The sequence below is a fragment of the Chrysemys picta genome, chromosome 1 (genome assembly GCF_011386835.1).
Source record: "Chrysemys picta bellii isolate R12L10 chromosome 1, ASM1138683v2, whole genome shotgun sequence".
NCBI lineage: Eukaryota > Metazoa > Chordata > Testudines > Emydidae > Chrysemys > Chrysemys picta.
The window spans coordinates 316,396,825-316,418,444 of record NC_088791.1 but is presented as its reverse complement, the minus strand read 5'-3'; the positions used below and the strand labels follow the sequence as shown (position 1 = coordinate 316,418,444).

Sequence of the window (21,620 nt, the reverse complement as noted above, 5' to 3'; positions counted from 1 at the left end):
TGATTCTCATTTGTTGGTAACCATTAAAACATGTTGATTAGCAACAGTCAGGTAGGCGATACTGGCAGTAGAATGAGTGTACCCAGTTGGGGGAGGAATGTGAGCAAAGCCAAGCAGCAACAATTAAGATGTTTGTACACCAATGCAAGAGTCTGGGTAACAAAATGGAGGAACTAGAACTACTGGGCAGTGAAACCAGATATTATAGGATAACATAAATATGTGGAATAATAGTACAGGTATTGAAGGGTATGTGCTGTTCATGAAAGACAGAAATAAAGGCAAAGGTGGCGGAGTAGCATTGTATATTAATGATGAGGTAGGCTGTAAAGGAATTTGAAGTGATGGAATGGATAAGACAGAGTCTGTTTGGGCCAAAATTACTTTGGTGAAGAAAACTACTGAGGTTCCCCTGGCCTAGGGGCTGGGGTGTGCTACAGACCTCCAGGATCCGATTTGGATATGGATGAAATAAATGAAATAAATACTACTAGGAATTGTGTAATTATGGGTGACTTTAACTTCCCAGATATAGATTGGAGGACAAGTACTCCTAATAATAGTAGGGCCCAACTATTCCTGGATGTGATAGCTGACAGATTTCTTCACCAAATAGCTGCTGAACCAACGAGAGGTGATGCCATTTTAGATTTGATATTGGTGAGTAGTGAGGACCTCATACAAAAACTGACTGTAGAGGACAACCTTGATGTGATGGGTTGAGTCACAGAGACCCCCTTGGGACTGTCACCTGATGTGCTGAGACTACCTCTGAGCCTGTTTTCTTTGCCAGCTTGGGACTTTAGAACCCTGTGTTGTTGAGCCAGACATGCTGGCTGGTTGCAACACAAACCCAGGGTCTGAAACATACCCCCAAAGCTGCAGACTAAACTGAAAACAGCTCAGCAAGTGCTCCTGTCTCCAGCACCCAGACCCCCAGGTCCTAATGGGATCCAAACCCCAAATAAATCAGTTTTACTCTATATAAAGCTTATACAGGATAAACTCATATATTGTCCGCCCTCTATAACACTGATCGAGATATATGCACAGCTGTTTGCTCCCACAGCTATTAATCACTTACTCTGGGTCAATTAATAAACAAAAGTGATTTTATTAAGTATAAAAAGTAGGATTTAAGTGATTCCAAGTAATAACAGACAGAATAAAGTAAGTTACCAAGCAAAATAAAACAAAACACGCAAGTCTAAGCCTAATACACTAGGAAACTGAATACAGATAAATCTCAACCTCAGAGATGTTCCAATAAGCTTCTTTCACAGACTAGATTCCTTCCTAGTCTGGGCCCAATCCTTTCCCCTGGTACAGCCCTTGTTAGTTCCAGCTCAGGTGGTAACTCGGGGATTTCTCATGACTGGCAGCCCCCTTTGTTCTGTTCCACCCCCTTTTACATCTTTGGCACAAGGTGGGAGTCCTTTGTCTCTCTCTGGGCTCCCACCCCTCCTCCAAAATGGAAAAGCACGAGGTTAAAGATGGATTCCAGTTCAGGTGATATGATCACATGTCACTGTAAGACCACCTTCTTCATTACCTAGTAGCTTGAAGACACATACATAGGAAGGCTTGCAGGTAAACAAACCCATTCACAGTTCACGGATTCTGAAGCACCCTTAATGTCTTCCACTTAACATGTTTACATCAGTAATACAAGTTTATATCTTATTCTCCTAACTCCAGACATAGAAATAATACATGCAAATAGGATGAACACACTCAGTAGATCATAAGCTTTGTAATGATAGCTTACAAGAGACCCTTTGCATGAAGCATATTCCAGTTACATCATATTCACACTTATAAACATATTTCCATAAAACATATGGAGTGCAAGGTCACACTTGGTTTGAGTGATCATGAGCTAATTCAGTTTAAACAAAATGGAAGGATAAACAAAAATAGATTTGCAACTAGGGTCCTTTATTTCAAAAGAGCTAACTTGAAAAAATTAAGGGAATTTGTTAGGAAAGTGAACTGGACCAAAGTTCTAAAGGATCTGAATGTGGAGTTGGCTTGGAATTACTTTAAGTCAAAGTTGCAGAAACTTTCTGAAGCCTGCATCCCAAGCAAGGGGAAAAATTCAGGGAAGGATTGCAGGCCTAGCATCTCAAACAGGTGATTAAGAGAAAGCAGAAAGCCTACAAGGAATGGAAGATGGTATGGATCATCAAGGAAGGAACTTCTTGGAAGTCAGAAAGGGTAGGATTAAAGTGAGAACTGCCAAAAGCCAAGCAGAGGTGGACCTTGCAAAGGGAATTAAAACTAATTGTAAACTAATAGTGAAAGGTTCTATAGCTGGATAAATAAAAAGAAAACAAGGAAAGAAGAAGTGGGACAGCTAAGCACTGAAGATGGTGTGGCGATTAAAGATAATCTACAGAATGGAGAAAAAATACCAAGCAAAAGGAGTAAATCAGTTTAGAGTCCCAATACAGAGTGACTTTAGGAGATTTGTTATGGTAATTCATTGAGACACCCTCAGCTAATCAGTACTGCCAGTTCCCCCGACTTGTACAACTCTCAATTTGCCATAACTGCTCGGTTGAACATAAAGAAATAAATAGATATGTTACAGTTATGGCTCCGATCAATAACAAAGAAACAGAAGTTACTTTATAATGGCTCTAGAACCATAATAATGGAGTCTCATAATAATAGCTTCCCTTCGGGCACTTGGCTTTGTTTCAGTGACTAAGGAAATTTCTGACAATCTCAGTCCTTTGCTAGCATGTGAGAGGCTCAGTGGCGGATTATCCACTGGGCCCATGGGCCCCGGCCAATTGGGAGCCCCTGGGGGAAGTCTCCGCACCCCTAGACCCCGCTCCCCGGCAGCAGCGCCGGGCTGTAGGGGCCAGAGCCTCTGCAGGTGCGCTGGGACGCTGTCCACAGAGGCTGGGAGAAAGCCTGGCTGGGGAGGGGTAGCAGCCCACTCCCTGTCCAGGGTCAGCTTCTGGGGACAGCAGCTGAGTGAGCTGGAACCCCCTTCCCCTCCACTCTCCTGCCACTGCCGCCCCTCCCGAGCCAGGCTCTCCCCCCGCCCCAGGGCCCTGGTGCAAGGTGGGGGAGAGCTTCTCCGGTCTTGGGGCCACGGTGAGGAGGCAGAAAGGAGCGGATGGGGGCCACAGTGGGGGTGTGTGGAATGGGGCGGGACAGTGGGAAGAAGAAGGGTGGGGATGCAGGGGGAAGAGGCAGAACAGCGTGGGGCTGTGGGCAGGGCCATAGGTGGAAGGAGCAGAAAGAGTGCGGGGCCACAGGCAGAAGGTGTGGGGAGGGGAAGTCCCTTTTGTTCTGACCCAGAGCCCCACAAAACCTTAATCTGCCTCTGGAGAGGTTCATCCCACCCATGTCCTAATATAAATCTGCATCAGACTTTTTGAATTCTGAGTTACAGTTGTGGATCTCACTGCTAATTTAATTGCACTGGTACCTGAATTATCATTTGGAGAAGATGCAGTTAGTGGACTATGGAAATCAATACATTAATATTTATTTACAAAAACAATTGTTTTTCATCCCTCTCAAAAATATAAAAATAAATCATCAAGAAGACACAGTAAGGTCAGAATCCTGCAACTGTGAAGTCTGTGAGCATCTTTACTCCAGTAAGTAGTCCTGTATCATTTAATCAACAAGGAGTCTGGTGGCACCTTAAAGACTAACAGATTTATTTGGACATAAGCTTTCGTGGGTAAAAAACCCCACTTCTTCAGATGCATCATTTAATATCATTTAATGGGACTACTCAGGAGAGTCAAGTTACCTGTATGTTTTTTCAGCGTCGAGCTCTAAATCTCTGTGTGTTGACCCTATTGTTTTGGTAGGTCTTTTGGGAAAGAGAACCACTGCAGCTTTACTCTACCTTGCTTCCCCTTCTCTCCAGACAAACAGGCCAATGTTTCTGCAAAACTTTAACAAGAATCTTGAAGGAAATTACACTGGAAAAAATTCACAACAACATTTGAGAGGTAAGTGGCAATGCAGTAATATTCCTTCCAGTGAATTGAGAATATGTATGTATAAAAAAAACACAGTAAAGCCCCAATCCTGCAAACAGTTTGTTTCCTGTTTGTCCTCTTTTGCTTCCTAAGTTTCTTTCAGTGAGGAGCTGAAGTGTAAACTTCTACTGCCTCTCCTGTTTGCCATCTGCAACTCCTTGCTCCCATTTCAACGACTTTCAGCTATAGCATTTACCTATTTTTGTTCATTTAACTGCTTTTTTATATATACCATTTTAATTGTGTCAAAAGACACATAGAAATAGACAACTTGCAGACATTTCCTTCTTATCACACCAGTCAATATTTGTGTGTTAAATGTAAACACTGGGAGGGTTTCATTATATTCTTAGTCTTATGAATGCATATATCTCTGATAAAAGGACCAAAATACTAAGTTACGGTACATGGCTAAGCCAGCAAAGATCAAGTTTTTGCTGGAGAAAAGAGAAAGAGGGAATGTCACAGAGTTTTAGTCTTATATCATTCCTGTATATTGCTTTTGACCCGTCCTAACTCTGCTAATAGCTAGGCAACCTTTAAAAAGAGAATTTGAGAATATAGCTGTTGTGTAATGCTCAGAGGCAGCTCAATATATCTGGCTTTAATAGCTCAGCTAAAATGAGTTCCTGTGTTTTGGCAGTGCCTTTCATTTCTTGTATCAGACATGGGTCTCAAGAAAACAATTTCACTACTAGAGTCAAACGTCCTAAGTAAAAATATATGTATGGAACATTTTCCATAGTCGTTTCCTTTACCATTATTAGGTGGGAAGTCAGAAATAAAAATCTAACCCCTCAGCCTTGCGTATACAGCACATACAGTTTAGAATCTGTATAGCCACCTCAACCTTCAAATTTTCTACTCTGTGACTTTTGCCAAAGCCCATTGTACAAAGTGCTGGGGAAAAGAAACCTTGGATGGTTGATCTGTAAGGAGGCTAGAAAGCTGGCTAGATCATCGGGCTCAACGGGTAGTGATCAACGGCTCGATGTCCAGTTGGCAGCCGGTATCAAACAGAGTGCCCCAGGGATCGGTCCGGGGCAGGTTTGGTTCAGCATCTTCATTAATGATCTGGATGATGGGATGGATTGCACCCTCAGCAAATTTGCGGATGAAACTAAACTGGGGGGAGAGGTAGATATGCTGGAGTGTAGGGATAGGGTCCAGAGTGAAATTGGAGAATTGGGCCAAAAGACATCTGAGGTTCAACAAGGACAAGTGCAGAGTTGTGCACTTATGACAGAAGAATCCCATCCACAGCTACAGGCTGGGGACCGACTAACTAAATGGCAGCTCTGCAGAAAAGGACCTGGGGATTACAATGGATGAGAAGCTGGATGAGAGTTAACAGTGTGCCCTTGTTGCCAAGAAGGCTAACGGCATATTGGGCTGCATTAGTAGGAGCGTTGCCAACAGATCGAGGGAAGTGAATATTCCCCTGTATTCGACACTGGTGAGGCCACATCTGGAGTACTGTGTCCAGTTTTGGGCCCCCCACTACAGAAAGGATGTGGACTAATTGGAGAGAGTCCAGTGGAGGGCAATGAAAATGATTAGGGGGCTGGGGCACATGACTTATGAGGAGAGGCTGAGGGAACTGGGTTTATTTAGTCTGCAGAAGGGAAGAGTGAGGGGGGATTTGATAGCAGCCTTCAACTACCTGAAGGGGGCTTCCGAAGAGGATGGAGCTCAGCTGTTCTCAGTGGTGGCAGATGACTGAACAAGGACCAATGGTCTCAAGTTGAAGTGGGGAAGGTCTAGGTTGGATATTAGGAAAAACTATTTCACTAGGAGGGTGGTGAAGCACTGGAATAGGATACCTAGGAAGGTGGTGGAATCTCCATCCTTAGAGGTTTTTAAGGCCAGGCTTGACAAAGCCCTGGCTGGGATGATTTAGTTGGGGTTGGTCCTGCTTTGAGAAGGGTGTTGGACTAGATGACCTCCTGAGGTCTCATCCAACCCTAATCTTCTATGATTCTATGATCTTGAAACAAGAGTCAACTTCTCTAGTGAATGGCTGCTCTAAAATCCAGTCTGAAAATAGTTTACTGTATCTGTGGTACAGTGCAGGTACTCTGCTCTGTTTTCTGTTAAGTTACTATTAACTCTGAAAGAAAAAAAACATGGTTTCTGCACAACTAATGTGGAAGGCAGCAGAAACCCTAAGCCCTCTTCCTACCGCTGCTCCTTGCTTATCAGCCTCTGAGAATCTCCCTGCTGGTGCTACGCATCCTCTCTACTTGTTTCATCCTGCTGCTTTGTATATTAATGCTTCTTTGGAATTCCCCATTGCAGTACCTATAGAAATAGGTTCTGGCTATGAGCTCTCAAACCCACCATTTGTGGAGTTTCAGGCTGTTATTTTCACAGACCTCACATTACATTTCACAGACATCACAGAAAATGTGAAATTAACTGTTTCCTGTTAAACACCTAAACTCTGGAACAAACATAAAATGCAAACATTTTGCCTTTTTTAAAAAAACTGAAAATCGCTCATTTAGAAGGTACATGCAAGAAATCAGCTCTGTCAGGCTGAATGAAAAACATCATCATTCAGCTCTGGCAGCCTTCACAGAATGTTTTCCAGATTTGACAAATATTGCCGTTGTCTTTGAGTTGGTTCCCAGCGCAAGAGCTGAAAGATTCTTTTCACGTTATGCTGCACTGCTAAAGGATAAATATAGACACACAAAATCAGCGTGTTTATCTATACAGCATGCTGTAACATAAACTCAAACAACATCATCACCATTTCTATAGTTATTCTTTCCTGTTTAGATTCTTATTTAAGTTGATTTTATTGAAATTTGTTGTGTTTTTGAACACATCAGACATAAATATACCCCTTGAGTTATGGAATGTTTCAAATTAAAGCTCCAACAAACTAAAAAGTCCCTGGACATTATTTTTATTTTGTTAGCTGGGTGGTGAACCATTTCTGTCACATAAAGCAGTGGTTGGTTGATACTAATCATTAAAGTACATTTATGAAATTTAATGTTGGCCTATGAAATTTTGCTACTTTGGTCCATGGTTGCTGTGGTTAAAAAACAAAACACTAAAAAAAATAAAAATAAAACCCGCCTTCTTTATTGTAGGTGAGAGAGATCAATCACTCGAGGCTGTACCAGGCACCTGGTTTCCTGTGTGGTAGCTGTAGCCCTTATGATTAAAATTGCCACAGAAGTCCTTTGGCCAGCTTTTTAAGTCACCTCTTGGTGGTACAGGGGAGGGAGCAGCCACGATTATCCTGCTATTGCTGCATATCATTCCTCCTCACGTCATGTATGTTTAACTGGGGAATCCATCTTATCTGGAATAGAGCACCTGAGGCTGTCCATAGACTGTATTTAATGCAATTAAAAGTTCTGACAATACTGGATACCTTATCGCCAAGCCTAGTGAGTGTGACAGCCATCAAAGAAACTTGTCAAGAGAGTTACAAACGGTGACTGGTATATTGAAGATAGAAAATAGGGCCTAAGCGATAATACTACTAGAGTTGAAGACTTACAGGCTGTGGGGTTGAAGGCGGGAGCTAAAAGCTTGGACCTTATTAGGTTTGGTCACACTTGGGACTACTATTGAAGCAAAACTCTAATCACCTTTGCAGGCTGAGTGTGATCCAGGCTCCTGCTTTTGTGGAACATATGGTCATGGGAAGGCAGAGACCACGCCAAAGCTAAAATTAATCCCCCAAATATGCCCAATACCTTTGCTCCCAATTGTGTATTGGTAACTTTGGGGGATTTCTTGTAATGAAATCTTTTAACCTATTTTCTTCCAGGGAGCATGTTTCCCTCAAAATTTAGCACAAAATCCATAAGGTTGTTATCCTTAGTGCAGAATTTTTGACAACTGGAGTACAAGCTACTGTGCTCTACCCTGCACAGTCTGAGTTCTGCTATGTGGTGCTCAAATAAATATTTCTGTGGGTAGCATGTTGTTTTAAGATGCAAAACTTCTATCCTGGCCAGAGCAAGAGGCTGAAAAGGTTCTTGGCAGAGACATATTTGATAATCTCACTAAAAAATGTTGCACCAGATCTTAGCTGGTGTAAAATCCATATAGTTCTAGTGAAGACCATAGAATTATGTCAATTTACAACTCCCAAGAATCTGTCCCTTTAGCTTTAAGATTCTCAGGCTTGCGTCGTTGGTTGGTAAACGTTGTTTTAGTAATCTACAGTTAGAGACTCATACACTGTATGTGTCTATCTTTGTGACATCCTTGTTTACATACTGTGACAGACCCAGACCAGTGGGGTACAGGAGTCTGGTAGAGGGCAAATATACTGGTCACTGGATGAGTAGTTTTCTGTTCCCTGAGTGACCAGAGAAGGGGCTGCACTAGAGTAATCAGGAACCTGCTAGAACCAGTTAAGGCAGGCAGGCTAATTAGGACACCTGGAGCCAATTAAGAAGAAGTTGCTAGAATCAATTAAGGCAGGCTAATCAGGGGCACCTGGGTTTTAAAAGGAGCTCACTTCAGTTTGTGGGGTGAGTGTGAGGAACTGGGAGCAAGAGGTGTAAGGAGCTGAGAGTGAGAGGGTGTGCTGCTGGAGGACTGAGGAGCACAACCATTATCAGACACCAGGAGGAAGGTCCTGTGGTGAGACTAAGGAAGGTGTTTGGAGGAGGCCATGGGGAAGTAGCCCAGGGAGTTGTAGCTGTCATGCAGCTGTTACAGGAGGCACTATAGACAGCTGCAGTCCACGGGGCCCTGGGCTGGAATCTGGAGTAGAGGGCGGGCCCAGGTTTCCCCCAAACCTCCCAATTGACCTGGACTGTGGGTTCTTCCAGAGGGAAAGGTTTCTGGGCTGTTCCCCAACCCCACAGGGTGAATCTCTGAGGCAAGAAAATCCACCAATAAGCGCAGGACCCACCAAGATAGAGAAGGAACTTTGTCACAATACCTACTATATATGACACTTGAACTTTAATTTATAAAAGCCTCTTGTTTGGGGCTGCTTAGACAGATGTTGCATAACAAACTGATTGTGAGATTTATTGTAAGTTTCATTATCCTCTCTCTTTTTTCCCCCACCATAAAGTGAAATTGCAATAGTAATGAAGAATGAGAACTTCTGAGATGTATTCTCATATGTTTAGGTTTTCCCCTTTTCTGTGATCTGAGCCTAGGCAGATTTTTTTTTTAACCTAAGGAAACTGCGACAATGTGTGGAGCAGGGATGGTGAGTCAGGGGTCCTACTTTCTAATATTGATCTTCTCTCTTGTCACGTGTCCTCACTGACCCACTTATCCTTCCTGTGCATCAGTTTCCCTATCTGTAAAATGGAGGTATTTACTCACTAGGTAAAGCACTTGGACGTTTGCATGAAAGGAGCTATATAAGTGCCAACTGTTACTATTATTACATTTTAGATCTATAAAGGAAAAGAAAGTATAATGGACAAATATTACCCAGATGGAATGTAGGACAACTGAAAATTTCAATGTAGCTGCCTGTGACCCAAATATCCTGACAGTGTCTTCTGGGAACTCTCAGGTGTGGATTTAGAGAGGGAGAGACAGGTCCGGATTAAGTGAGTGCAGGGCCCTAAACACAACATGCACCCCATCCATACACTTAGAGTGGTGATGACAGTGGTTCCCATCCCCAGAAAGTGATAGGCAATGGCCTAGTGCCCCTTTCTTCCCCGGCCCCCAGGAGTAGCAGCAGGTGCCACCTTCTCCCTCTCTAAGATTGGCAGCCGGGACACCCCGGTACTTACATGTCAGCGGCTGGAATATCTGCTTGGGTGGATGGGCTGGGCTTGATGCACTCTTCTCTTTCTGCCAGACACCCAGTCCTCTGTTGGGGTGGTGTTGGTAGGGCCAACCAAGAGCAGTGAGTATTGGAGTTAACAGCCTATTGAGATGCATGGGGCAATTCATACTGCTCAGATCTTTTGTCTCAGGTTCTCTGCAGACCCAGGTAAGATACAGTGAAACTTTTCTTCATAACCATGGGGCTAGAGATTTGCTTTTTTTTTTTTTTAAATGAAAACTGATTCTGATGTAATTACATGACTTCAGGAGCTTTGGTCCTAGGCATGAGCCTATTGTTTGTAAATCTCAATCCAGACCTGGAGAGAGAGAGTATTTTTATAGTGAAATGAGTTTTATTCTGCCTCCTGTTATGTGCACAGGAGTTCACAACTACAAAGACGACAATGGAAATAAACAATGACTGTGATATCCACAAAACAGGGATCACCCAGCAAAAATAGGCTTCTAGCTTTCCTCTGGCATTATCTCCTCCTGCCTGGGTTTTCAGTCTGGAACTTGCTCTTCCTTCCTCAACCCCAGGCTGAGCAAAGGAAAGACTTGCCTTTTTCTCATTACTGCCTGTGGACCGGCAGGCAGGGAACTTAGAAGCTGCTATGCCATACCATCCAACTATACATCTCCAGGAGGCCAATGTGCTTCTAATCCTCAAGTACCCCTCCTCACTCTGGGCCACAAAACTTGTCAGTAGCATGGGGTCATGTACAGAACTGAAAAGCAGGTTTATTGGAATCATCATTTTTAGGGCTTAAGCAGTGGCACATGCTGTTTGCAGCCATGCCCTATTGGCAATTCATCCCTGTTGGGCGGGCAGGGGGTGGTAGCTCCATTTCCCTTCAACAAGGGAGGACAGCTTTGATATTTGGCTGGGGAGCTGTAGGAACCTTGATGATGGAAGCTGCTCATAAACCCTGAATCAGCACTACATCTCCCAGGCTGAACGCTGCATAACTGGTCACTTTTATGTCCTCTTGTGGTTTTTTGTTCCTTGGGTTGTTTTATGGTGACTGACCCTTTACATTTGCTGGACCTCTTTATTTAAAAGATTTTAAAAAACCCAACTTTGTCACAGACTGTGTTCCCAGATGTCTTGATATAAAGCTTTGCCCATCAGATGTAAGCTGAACATCAACCCAAGTTTACCCCCAAATACTAGTCTCTCTAGCTTGTCTTGTACTAAGCTAATACTTTCACTATGCTGTGAGGGGGGGCAGGTGTCCTTTTTTTTTTAATGCATCTTGTCATCCAGTTAATAGGTCAGAACAGCTCACTCTACAACAGACTAGTTCTGTCTTGGGAAATGTACGTCATAGGGATGCTCTGAAGGGCTACACCTTTAAATATGATAGAGCTGAACAGAATATAATTGTAACATTTATTAATCAGGCCAGACATCAAACAACCGCAAACCATGCAATAAAAATGGGATTATAGGGCAATTATGTTATTAAAACCTATCTAGTGGGAAATGTGGCTGCTATTGGAAAGCTTGTGTTACAGGGAAAGATAAAAATAGAATTAATAGCTCTTACAAGCACTTGAAAAAAAATCCTGGCTTGTTTTCTGGCTTAGGAGCTCACTGAGACCTTGGAGGTGTGTGTGTGACTAGGATGTCTGAGTGAGAATAAATGACCCTTTGTTCTCATCCCGTGTTTCTTTCCTCAGCACCTGCTACCTCAGCCTGTTCTAGCAGGGGAGGCCCGGACAAAAGGTTTATCTAGTCTACATAAGGTATTTATAAAGCATCAGTCACTTTAGTATTTAGTCACACTGCAGCCAACCTGATTAGTTAATTAACCAACTCCTCTCCCCTTTTAATTATCGGGATTATATGATCATCAGTAACTGACTCCACTATATGTTGTGGTATAATATATGACCAGCAAACTGACCCCCATACTCATAAGTAGTCTGAAGTCTCATCATTGGCCAGGACACTTACATCTAGAAAAGCTATTTCAAGTCATTTTTAGAGGATTTAGGGCTTGCTTTTTCTGAGCCTTGCACAGTTGGACTGGAAATAACTAAGGCACCTGGCTTTGCAAAGGGTGGGATACAGAAATAGTCTGCCATACAAAAATTTAAAAACTCTCCAAAATGTTCCGATTATTGTTTTGCTGTAATGTACGTGGAATGTACCAAACACGTGATAGAGGGGTGTAGCATAAAGGCTCACTTAGCTCTCATTTGGGCTTGCCTGAGTAATCTGCTCCTGGACACGTGTGAGTAATGTGCCATTCCATTCACATTAGTAAATAATAGCCTGGAATTGTGCACAGTGTGTCACACTGTCTACCATCCCGCCAGTGTTGATATGCACAGCAAGCTTTGCTCATTTGCATTTTAGTCTCATCCTTTATATTATTAAATAGAGTTTTCAAACTGAATCCTGGACTATCTTAGGGGTTGTCCCTTTTCTAGCCTGTAGCATTTTGTTATCCTACACCCAAACTTCTTCACTGATGTCTTTTACCTTTTATGTACAATCGTCATGTATTTCCCTTGTCTGCTAATGAGTCATATTACGAAAGGGTTTGATAGGTCAACACCTCTCTTGTATACATGGCAGGCAGCTAGCTGTAGGCCAGTTCTGCACTGACGAGGGTTAATGTAGTTTGATACTGAAGCAATCAACTGACGGATATTGAAGCTGGCTATCCTCGGCTGTAAAACAGGAACCGTCTATCTTTTCCCTCTGACCCTTGACCTCCAGAACTGTTTCCCTGAATGTTAATGAGCATAGATAACAATTCAGACTGCACGGAGTCCTGCAGCCACCCCTGAGAAAGTAAAACGTGCTGCTAGCCTAATGAGGAGACAGATTGAAAGAATCACAGTTCAATTTTCTCATTAGCCTAGGGCAGAGAGAGATGCAGCCAAAGATTCACTTGGCTAATTTTCCAGCCAGCTGCCAGTGCAGTATTCCTGCTGAGAGAAGGAAAGGGGCTGAAAAATATGTAATAAATTGGATTGACATGGTGAGGTAAGGGCATGTTACAGGACAATTGAAGCTACCCTAGAATTATCTTCATTTAGAAGTTCAAAACTTTTAGCCACTGCAATGGCTGTCAGGCAAAGGGGTAAGGAGCTGTTTCTGAAACCCATGATGGTTTGCTCTGGCACAGCAGGACCCCTGTCAGATGACGTGCAAAATTCTTCCCAGTTTTGCTTTTGTGCAAAGGAGAGTAAACACACTGCCAAGGACGCACTTGAATGACTGTATGTGACAAAAGCTCCTTTCCACCCTCCCTCCCTCAGCCCTAGTCTGCTATTTATAAAAAATTAACTCTGAACTAGGGACAATAAATGTGATTCATATCAAGGGGGGGAAGTGGAGATAAACTTCCCATTTTCTACTGAAGATTAGTATCAGTTCCTCTTAGCCCAAAGTTTGTGCACAGCTGCAACCTTCACAACATTGTGCAGAGTTACTTGTACCAATAGGGTGATCTTGGAGTCACAAGGTGTGTAGGTTTGGATCCTGTAGACTATTCCAGAAAAGCCTGCTTCTGATCACTGCTGTAACTCCATCGCCTTCAAAGGAGTTTAGCCTGGTTCATACCAGGCTAGGTGAGATCAGGTTGAGGCCCATACATTTCAGCAGCACTGTAGGACTTGTGTGATGCCTGTCAGTGCTGTTCCCACCCCTGCAGCATTTGGGGGGAATTAGGAGTGTGGCTGGAGTGCACTGCACTGTTACTGCAGTCTCTGCTTCTCAGAGTCCAGCGGCCAGGTGATTGCCCTAACTTACAGCAGGGGTTATGTAGGTCCCTACATGGCCTCAAAATTCAGGGAGTGTAAAGGTGACTTATGGCTTTTCTACACTGTCACTTTACAGTGCTGCAACTTTCTCAGAAAAAACACCCCTCTGAGTGCTGCAAGTTTCAGCGCTGTAAACTTCCAGTGTAGATAGTGCTACAGTGCTGGGAGCTAGTCCCCTCATGGAGGTGGGGTTTTTATATATATATATATATATATATATATATATATATATATATATATATATATATATATATATATATATATATATATAAAAATATAACTCTCCCAGCACTGGTGCTGAGACTACACAGCCACGTTAACGTTGCTAGTGAAGACATGCCCTTAAAGATTTCAGTGTCCATCCCCCAAGCACAGGAAGGAAGAACTGAAAATCAGGCCCATACACATTCTGTGTGTAAGCAGGGTCTGAATGAGTTCTCTTCTGACAGCGAGCTGGGAGGGGGAGAGACTTCAGGAGCAAACTGTATTTATATGAACATATCTACTCTGCCAAGATGGCTAGTAGATAGAGCAGTATTGCTCAAAGTGATCAACTTTGGCTCGTGTTGAGATACAAATCACTTTAGTACTGAATGCAGGGGTAGTGAAATGTTATCTTTATTGTATGAATAAAGAGAAGCAGAACTGTGCTTAACTTGTCCAAAATGAGGGGTTCACCCTCAGCTGAAAGGACCTAGTTAAGCCCGGGGCTTCAATGCCATACTCCTATGAAAGTAAGAGGGGTGGGGATAGGCATCCCAGCCAGGAGGTGTGGACTGTCCCTTGGTCTGGTTTAACCTGTTCCTTCCCACTGTTCAAAAGTTAAATAGGCTTCATTAGGAGCCTTTTGTTTTAAGTATTCAATAAGAGCTGAAATCACTTGGGGTGGGGCAGTGTTTCAAAAATCACTAAGACTGACCTACAGAGCTCAAAGCAAAAAGGCAGGTGGCAGCAGAAGGTGACTGACGGGTGGCTATTTCTTCCATTTTAAAAAGTGGTACATTCCATTCTCTGTAGTGCAGCTCCCCATTCTACCGCTGTCCATCCTGCTCTTCTACAATCAACTGCACAAAATTCAATGCAACAACCAAGTACACTGAGGATTGAGAGGCAAAGTGAAGATGGAGGGTGGGTGTGTTTACCATAAAGAAATCCACCTTGACTTTTGCTAATGGCTGTCTTGATCACTTTGCCTGTATATTGTATCCCATCCTAGATCATACATTCTTCAGGGCAGAGATTGTCTCCCCCTCTGAGCTTGGAAAGCACATAGCACATTTTGGTCACTGCTGCAATAGAAAATCGACTGAGTTGACATCTCCAGCCAGAAACTGAACCTCTGGTTCCACAGAAGCTAAGTATTTCAAAGGTGAGGCTCAGATGGCTAAGCCTTTGATTAATTAGCATACAAAATCATTAAGGACTAAGAAATGCCTGTGCAGGATGTAAATACTAGGTAGAACAAATAGCTGGAATGGCAATTCCATCAGATTATTGACCACTATCACAAAAGCAATGACATTTTTACTTCTCTCAGCTTTTTGCCGCCAGAACAATTTAGTGGGCTGTAGTCCACGAAAGCTTATGCTCTAATAAATTCCTTAGTCTCTAAGGTGCCACAAGTACTCCTGTTCTATTTTTTTTTCTTAGAACAATTTGTGTCCTTTCTAGCTGCTTAATCCTATAAAATGGAAGTTTAAAATGTGCAACTCTATAAAATCTTCCTTTTTCCTCATTAGCATGGGGTCTGGGGGTCTGAATACTTTACTATGTTCATAATCATGTAAGTCACAATATAAGAACATGTAAAGAGAACTCTGGACAGAAGCTTCCAGTGTGGGGAGGGATTTGGTATTTTTAGAAGAACTTCTCCCCTAGTCATAATGATTAGACTATCTGCATTGAAGCACAGAGACAGTATTGACAAAAATGACGTAATGAGTCAAGCTGAGCCTGCAGCTAGTGTGTTTTGAGAGCGAGCAAGTGAAAAATGAAGGGAAATTATAATGGCCCTGAGCTCACACAGTCCTTTGACTGTTTCTCAGAAAATGAAGCAAATGGCGGCTGCTGCTTTGTTTGGAATTTAATTAATGATAGTAAATAATATTTCTTTGTGCTAGGAGTACATAGCGCTCTTCATCAGAGGACCTCAAAGTGCTTACAAAACCAATTAACTAAATCTCACAGCTAAAACTGAATTATTCATTGCAAATAAATTATTTGAAGAATACAGCCCTTTTTGCTGTTTGCAAACCAAGCCCGATATCTGTGAATCTATATGATAAGGCTCATCTTCATGGGGAAGCAATTGCACAATAAACTGGCTATAAATTAAAGCCAGTAGCTATTCCAAGTTAGCTTTGGAGTACACTAAGAGTGTCCACACAGGGACCTATGTCTCCACTACGAGTTAGGGGTGTGATTTCCCGGGTTGTGTAACACACTGGCTCTAGCTCTGTGAGCTCGCGGGAATACAAATAGCAGCATAGCCATCGTAGCAAGGGGAGCAGCAGTGGAAGCTGAGCTGGACCAAGTACAAATGTGCCCGAAACTGGTGGGTAAGTAGCTGGTCCGGCTCAGACACGCCTCTGCTGCCTTTACCCACACTACTCTGGCTACACTGCTATGTGGACTCTGCTGCTGCACAGTAAATGTTCCCTAATGTGCTTTGATCTGTTCCCATTTCAATATGGAAGTAGATCAAAGCAACTAGTGAACTTTTAGTGTGTGGCAGCAGGGTCTACATGGACAGTAAGTGCGCAGCCAGATAATGCAGGGCAGATTTATTTCCTAGTCTCTATGAGCAGCTAGTGCACAGCGGGCAAGCCCAAAGTTTCAGGGTACTGTTTCTTGTTTACTGACTGGATGAGTGAACCTTTTAATTCAGAATAATGAACAGAGAACAACAACATAATCATGCACAAATACATTTATTCATGCATGCATACGGGTGTTCAAGTGGGGCAAAATTCACCCTGTGCAGTGAACTCAACCAAGGCCTATGCACCCCTTAAGTCCTCGAAACAGGGTTCATGGGGGATTTAAGTAAGACATATCCCTTAGACTGGTCCTTTGTACAGGGGTCAATTTCACCCACAAACAGCCATTCCCCAAGTATTCAGCTGAAGAAAGACCTGTTTGCATGAATAGAAAGGGGCACAAATATAACCATGTTCCTAGCTGGGGCATCAAACACAGGACCTCTGTATTTAAAAGCATGGAGTCACACTTGCTCCAGCTAAATGACTCATTCTACTCCCTTAACACTATTAACAGACTCTTTACATGGGTCACCCACTTGAGGCAGACAAAGCCCGGCACTGGGTCAGTCTGGGTAACAAATGCATGATCGAACCAACTGTTCACAAGTCAAACATTTGTTGATTCTGTATATACAGCTCCCAGCCAGGTTTTTGCCATCATGACACGCACATTAAGGTACTAAAATGAGTTGGCCAAGGCCTCACAGGAAGGCGGTGGCAGAGCTGGGACTAGAAACCAGTGCTGTGTTCTAAGTACGCTTTCTCACCTCTCTCCCCCATGTCTGTGCACACTCAAGGCCAAGCTGGGAAAAAATATTTGCTCTGAAATTCCATGAGACAGGCAGAGCATACACTTGTCAGACCATTCGTCTACCTTACATGCATATTGGGCATTCTTAGGCAGCATCTGTGCTACCATTTGTCCAACTGCACCCAGGATACCAATACTGCAAGTGCTAGCATTGACAGCACTAAGGCTGAAAATGTTGGAGTCCCATCTATACTAGCAGTTGCCCCACTGGGAACAAGGTGCAGTTGGACAGAGGCGGAAAAGTGGGCACTACATTTGCTCTGGCAATGCACCCTTAAATGAGTTAAACCACCTTCTTTGTGGATATAACCAGTCTGTGAGTGTTCAACATCCCAGTGCTTTCACTTTATACAAATTACCCCGCTCACAGGAAAACCCTTGGAGAAACAAACCTTCAAGTGTGCTTTAAAAATCTCTTTCTGGGTGGAGTTGTTCAAGATGTGACTGGAGTCCAGGCAGTACATAAAACCCCGTCAGTGCAGTGCCACCGCTAATCTCTTTTCACAGAGGAAAGTCCAGCCAAATAAGTGTTACTTCCACATGCTTTTCTCAGTTGCATGGCGCTTAAATGCTACCTAATGAGCACTGTAAAGCCACAGTAAATGGGTTGCAGTAGATTTGGAAACACACCCACCTCTCTGCACTATAGCAGCTAATGTCATCCACTCCAGCTTTCCTTCGCTCCGTCTGCCACTGCAAGCAAAGTAACAGGAACAAAAATAATGGTAGCACCTAATTCCCTCCCCATCTTCCATTTCCTCCACAAACTTCAGGGAGCTTTCGCAGTGAACTTTCTATTGAATTTGATTTTGTTGGAGTTGATTTTCTTCAGTCTGAATTTCCTGCTGCAATAGATACAATTATTGCCTGTATTCATCAGAGCATTACAAATCACTAGGGTTACATTCTGGGCAAGGGTGGATGAGACGTATGAGGAATTCATGCTCTCTGAAAACCCCCTCATTGCTTAAGGACAAATCATCCTGTCCCATGGAAAAAAACCACGTGAGGGGTCTCCGAGGAGGAAATAGCCGAGTGTCTCTTTATGAAGATCCTGCCTGATTATTTCTGTGAGGGAGTGTAGGGATTACTCCCCCTGTGGAACAGGCCACTGGACTCACCCAGAAATCCTGCAGATCCTGGGGGATCCACAGGAGGCCAGGGCCATCCACACAGAGTCTATGTTGCCATACCAGTTCTAGCTCTGCATTTGCCCCCACTCTACGGCTTCCGTGAAGCCACATTATCAAGTACTCTCCTGGCTGCAACTGCCCTTCAGACCCCGTGAGAGTAGTTTCCCTGGTAATGATATCTGTAAGGGTGGGATGGGTGTGTGTAAATAATGTTCATACAGCCTGACCCAGAGAGGAGCCTCTGAGGGTGCTGTAGGAGAAGGATGGCTCCTTGCTCTGCCTGGATCTGTGGATAATCCCACTCTTTGTAAATGGGCAGTATTTTCACATCCTCTCTTTGAACTTGTCACATGTTTGGTGTCAATAGTAGGCTTAGCCCCCTGCACACAGACAGAAAGGAAGACATTGTCCCTGTCCCAAGGACTTTACAATTCAAGGACCCAATTCTGCAAGGTGCCATGCTCCCTCAGTTCCCATAAGGTCAATAGGACCACAGACCTGATTGAGTACTACTGCCTAATCCATTCAAAGTCATCTCAGACAGATATCCCAACAAACTGAGTAACATTTGGATTCCATTTTCACCCTAGACCTTAACGGTTACTGTGGAGTTGCTATGGTGTATTGTCTTTTATGAGAAACCACTGTAGTATATTGTGTTCAATAGTGTTATGTGCATTTAGGACATTACATGGGTAGATGTAAAACATTTTCAAGCAGTCCCTGAGACCTATTATGAAACAGTTATATTGCATAATCATAGTCATAGAATATCAGGGTTGGAAGGGACCTCAGGAGGTCATCTAGTCCAACCCCCTGCTCAAAGCAGGACCAATTCCCAACTAAATCATCCAATGAATCTCATGGTATATAAATGTATGTTCTATGTTATGAATTTCATGACGCTATATGGGTTGATTGTTGATCAAGGCATGGCAAGAAAGCAGCAATGATAATAATTATATACATAAAAATAGCATCTTCATCCTGAGGGATTACAAAGTGCTTTACAAACCTACCACTGAAATGCAGAAACCTCTGGTCTGGAATGTGGCAGCCATTTTGTGACATCACCATAACATAAAGTAGTTTATATGTATATAAAACTTTTGTTCTTTCAATTACTTTTCCAGTTAAAATATTTGGGGGCGTGGGGAGAGAATGGATCTATGTGGAAACTGAACTCTTGGCTAACAGTCCTACTATTAGGAAAAGGACCATAGGATTTTTAATGACAACAGTTGGTCAAAACCTCTGTTATGTCCTGTTGCAGGGCAAGTACACCTCGTCATCTTTTGGGGCAGGAAGAAGTGCGTTATAGCCCTGTTGCTGAGTCCAAATGACGACCATTAGCCTCAGGGTAATATGGTCCTAATGGCCTGAGTCAATAAGGCATTCCTCCTCCATGTGGTCTAATGGCCAGAGTCAACGTGGCTGTCCTCCCTGGCAGGGCTTGGTGGCCTAGTGGCCAGTGGGGAAGTGGGCCGCCATCCAGGGGTGGGCGGTGGCTGAGGTAGGGGGACCTGGACCCTCCCTACTCCACCAGCTGCCAACCCAGGGCCCTGTCAGCAGCAAATGGGTCCACCACTAGGTCAGTGGGGATCCATCTGAAACACGCTGCCTTTGTCCTAGTTCCACAACTGGACCAATGTCTAGTTCCCTGGGTTACTTCCTACCTGGTCTTCCAGTGTGGCTGTCCACAGGTCTCCTGGGCCTCTAGGGTTGTCGGCTTGCAAAACTCCTGGTGACTCTGTATCTTCTTGGGCTTCTGGGTATCTGCCTGGTCTCAGTGCACAGCTCTGCAATCTGGGGCTCTAGCAGCTCCTGGGAGGGAGCCTGCAATATCCATCCTCTCTCCTAGGTGGTCATACCCAACTGAGCTGGGCTGCTCCCATTTATACTTAGGCTCCAGTTGGAGCATGCCCAGCAGTGGTGAGGGGGTGTGGCTTCCTCCACCCACAATGTAGGGTTAACCCCTTCTTCTCCAATGTGGGCCAAGTACGCCCCGTCCAAGTCCCTTCACAAATAAATGTCTAATGAAAAATCATGAGTTATTCAAACTTTTAAAATAGAGGAATTTTTGTGTGCTTGGTTTGTTTATTTATTTATTTATTTTTAAGAATAAGGTCACTTTTTAAGTAATGTTTATTTTTCAGTTCAAAAGTATCCTTCTAAGAGAGGTTTTTCTGTAGATATAGATATAGCTAGTCTCTTGCAAAAGAAATCTTAGATACATGCTTTTGTCAACTCCTTAATGAATAACACCTACCTTTAAAAAAAGGGAAAATCAAGCATCGCCAATGAAACACAATGAATCCATAAATTTGGGCGGACCCAGTTGATAATCATATTTTCTGAGAGGAAAATAAGCCTGAGTAAACCAATCTCTCGTCTCAAACTTGATTTTACCTTGTGTTCATCAGGTGAGCTCTTGAATGCCTCTACAGACCCCAGTTCAGCAAAGAACTGAAGCATGTTAGCCCCACTGACATCACGGATCAGGACATCAAATGGACAGGCAGAGTTCAATTATTTAGTAGTGAATCTTCTAATCTAAACCTACTCAACAAATCCTTTTCCACTATGCCAGCGTGCGATGTGAGATGTTTTCATCTTGACTTGCAAATACATGGAAATTAATGACAAACTTAACTGTGTTTTCTTTCCATGTACCTCCCTACTAAACTTGAAGGAGGAGGGGATAGCAAAATTTGGAAATTCCACACCTTATGGATTTGAATCCCATAGTATTCACCTTGGTAGAAGGTCAATGAATTAAAAATGAATGGAAACTACAAACTGCAGGACACTCAATAAAGAGAGATTTGCAAATACCTTCTATGAAGCATTTTTGTTAAGCATCTGAAGACAGCATCTGAGCCTTCGTGTTACTGTCATTGCAAGTAAAAGAATATTGAAAACATCTCTTTTTTCCTGGGCCGCATTATTTGCTGCTGTTAATGATTTACACAGCAGTTATTACTGTTATAGCAGCTCCAGCTGTGCTTGGACCCCCATTGTGCTAGTCACTGTACTTATGCATGGCAAGAACCAGTGCCTCTCCCAAAGAATGTACAGTTTAAACAGACAAGACAGAGGGTAGAAGGGGAAAAGAGGCACAGAGAAAAGAAGGAAAGTGATTCATCCAAGGTCATAGAGCAGGCCACTGTTGTGAACAGAACCCAGGTCTGACTCCCTGTCCACTGTTCTAGCCACTAGACCACTCTGCCTCCCACAAGGCAACTTCTCTTAAAAGGAAGTTTTGAAATAAAATATCTCTAGAAAAATTTTCTCATTTAAAAATGAATTGGGATCTATTGGGATGCAGTACTCTGGACATATA

The 21,620-nt window shown here is 43.2% G+C and overlaps 1 long non-coding RNA gene across 1 annotated transcript; it reads left to right on the top strand.

The window, feature by feature from the left end:
• The first annotated feature begins 8,562 nt into the window (after window positions 1-8,562).
• Window positions 8,563-21,400, top strand: LOC135984017 (uncharacterized). The gene is made up of 6 exons (XR_010601952.1): window positions 8,563-8,630; window positions 9,823-9,957; window positions 11,475-11,540; window positions 14,589-14,699; window positions 14,788-14,940; window positions 20,701-21,400. It is a non-coding gene; the product is annotated as an uncharacterized LOC135984017 (long non-coding RNA).
• Window positions 21,401-21,620: the final 220 nt, after the last annotated feature.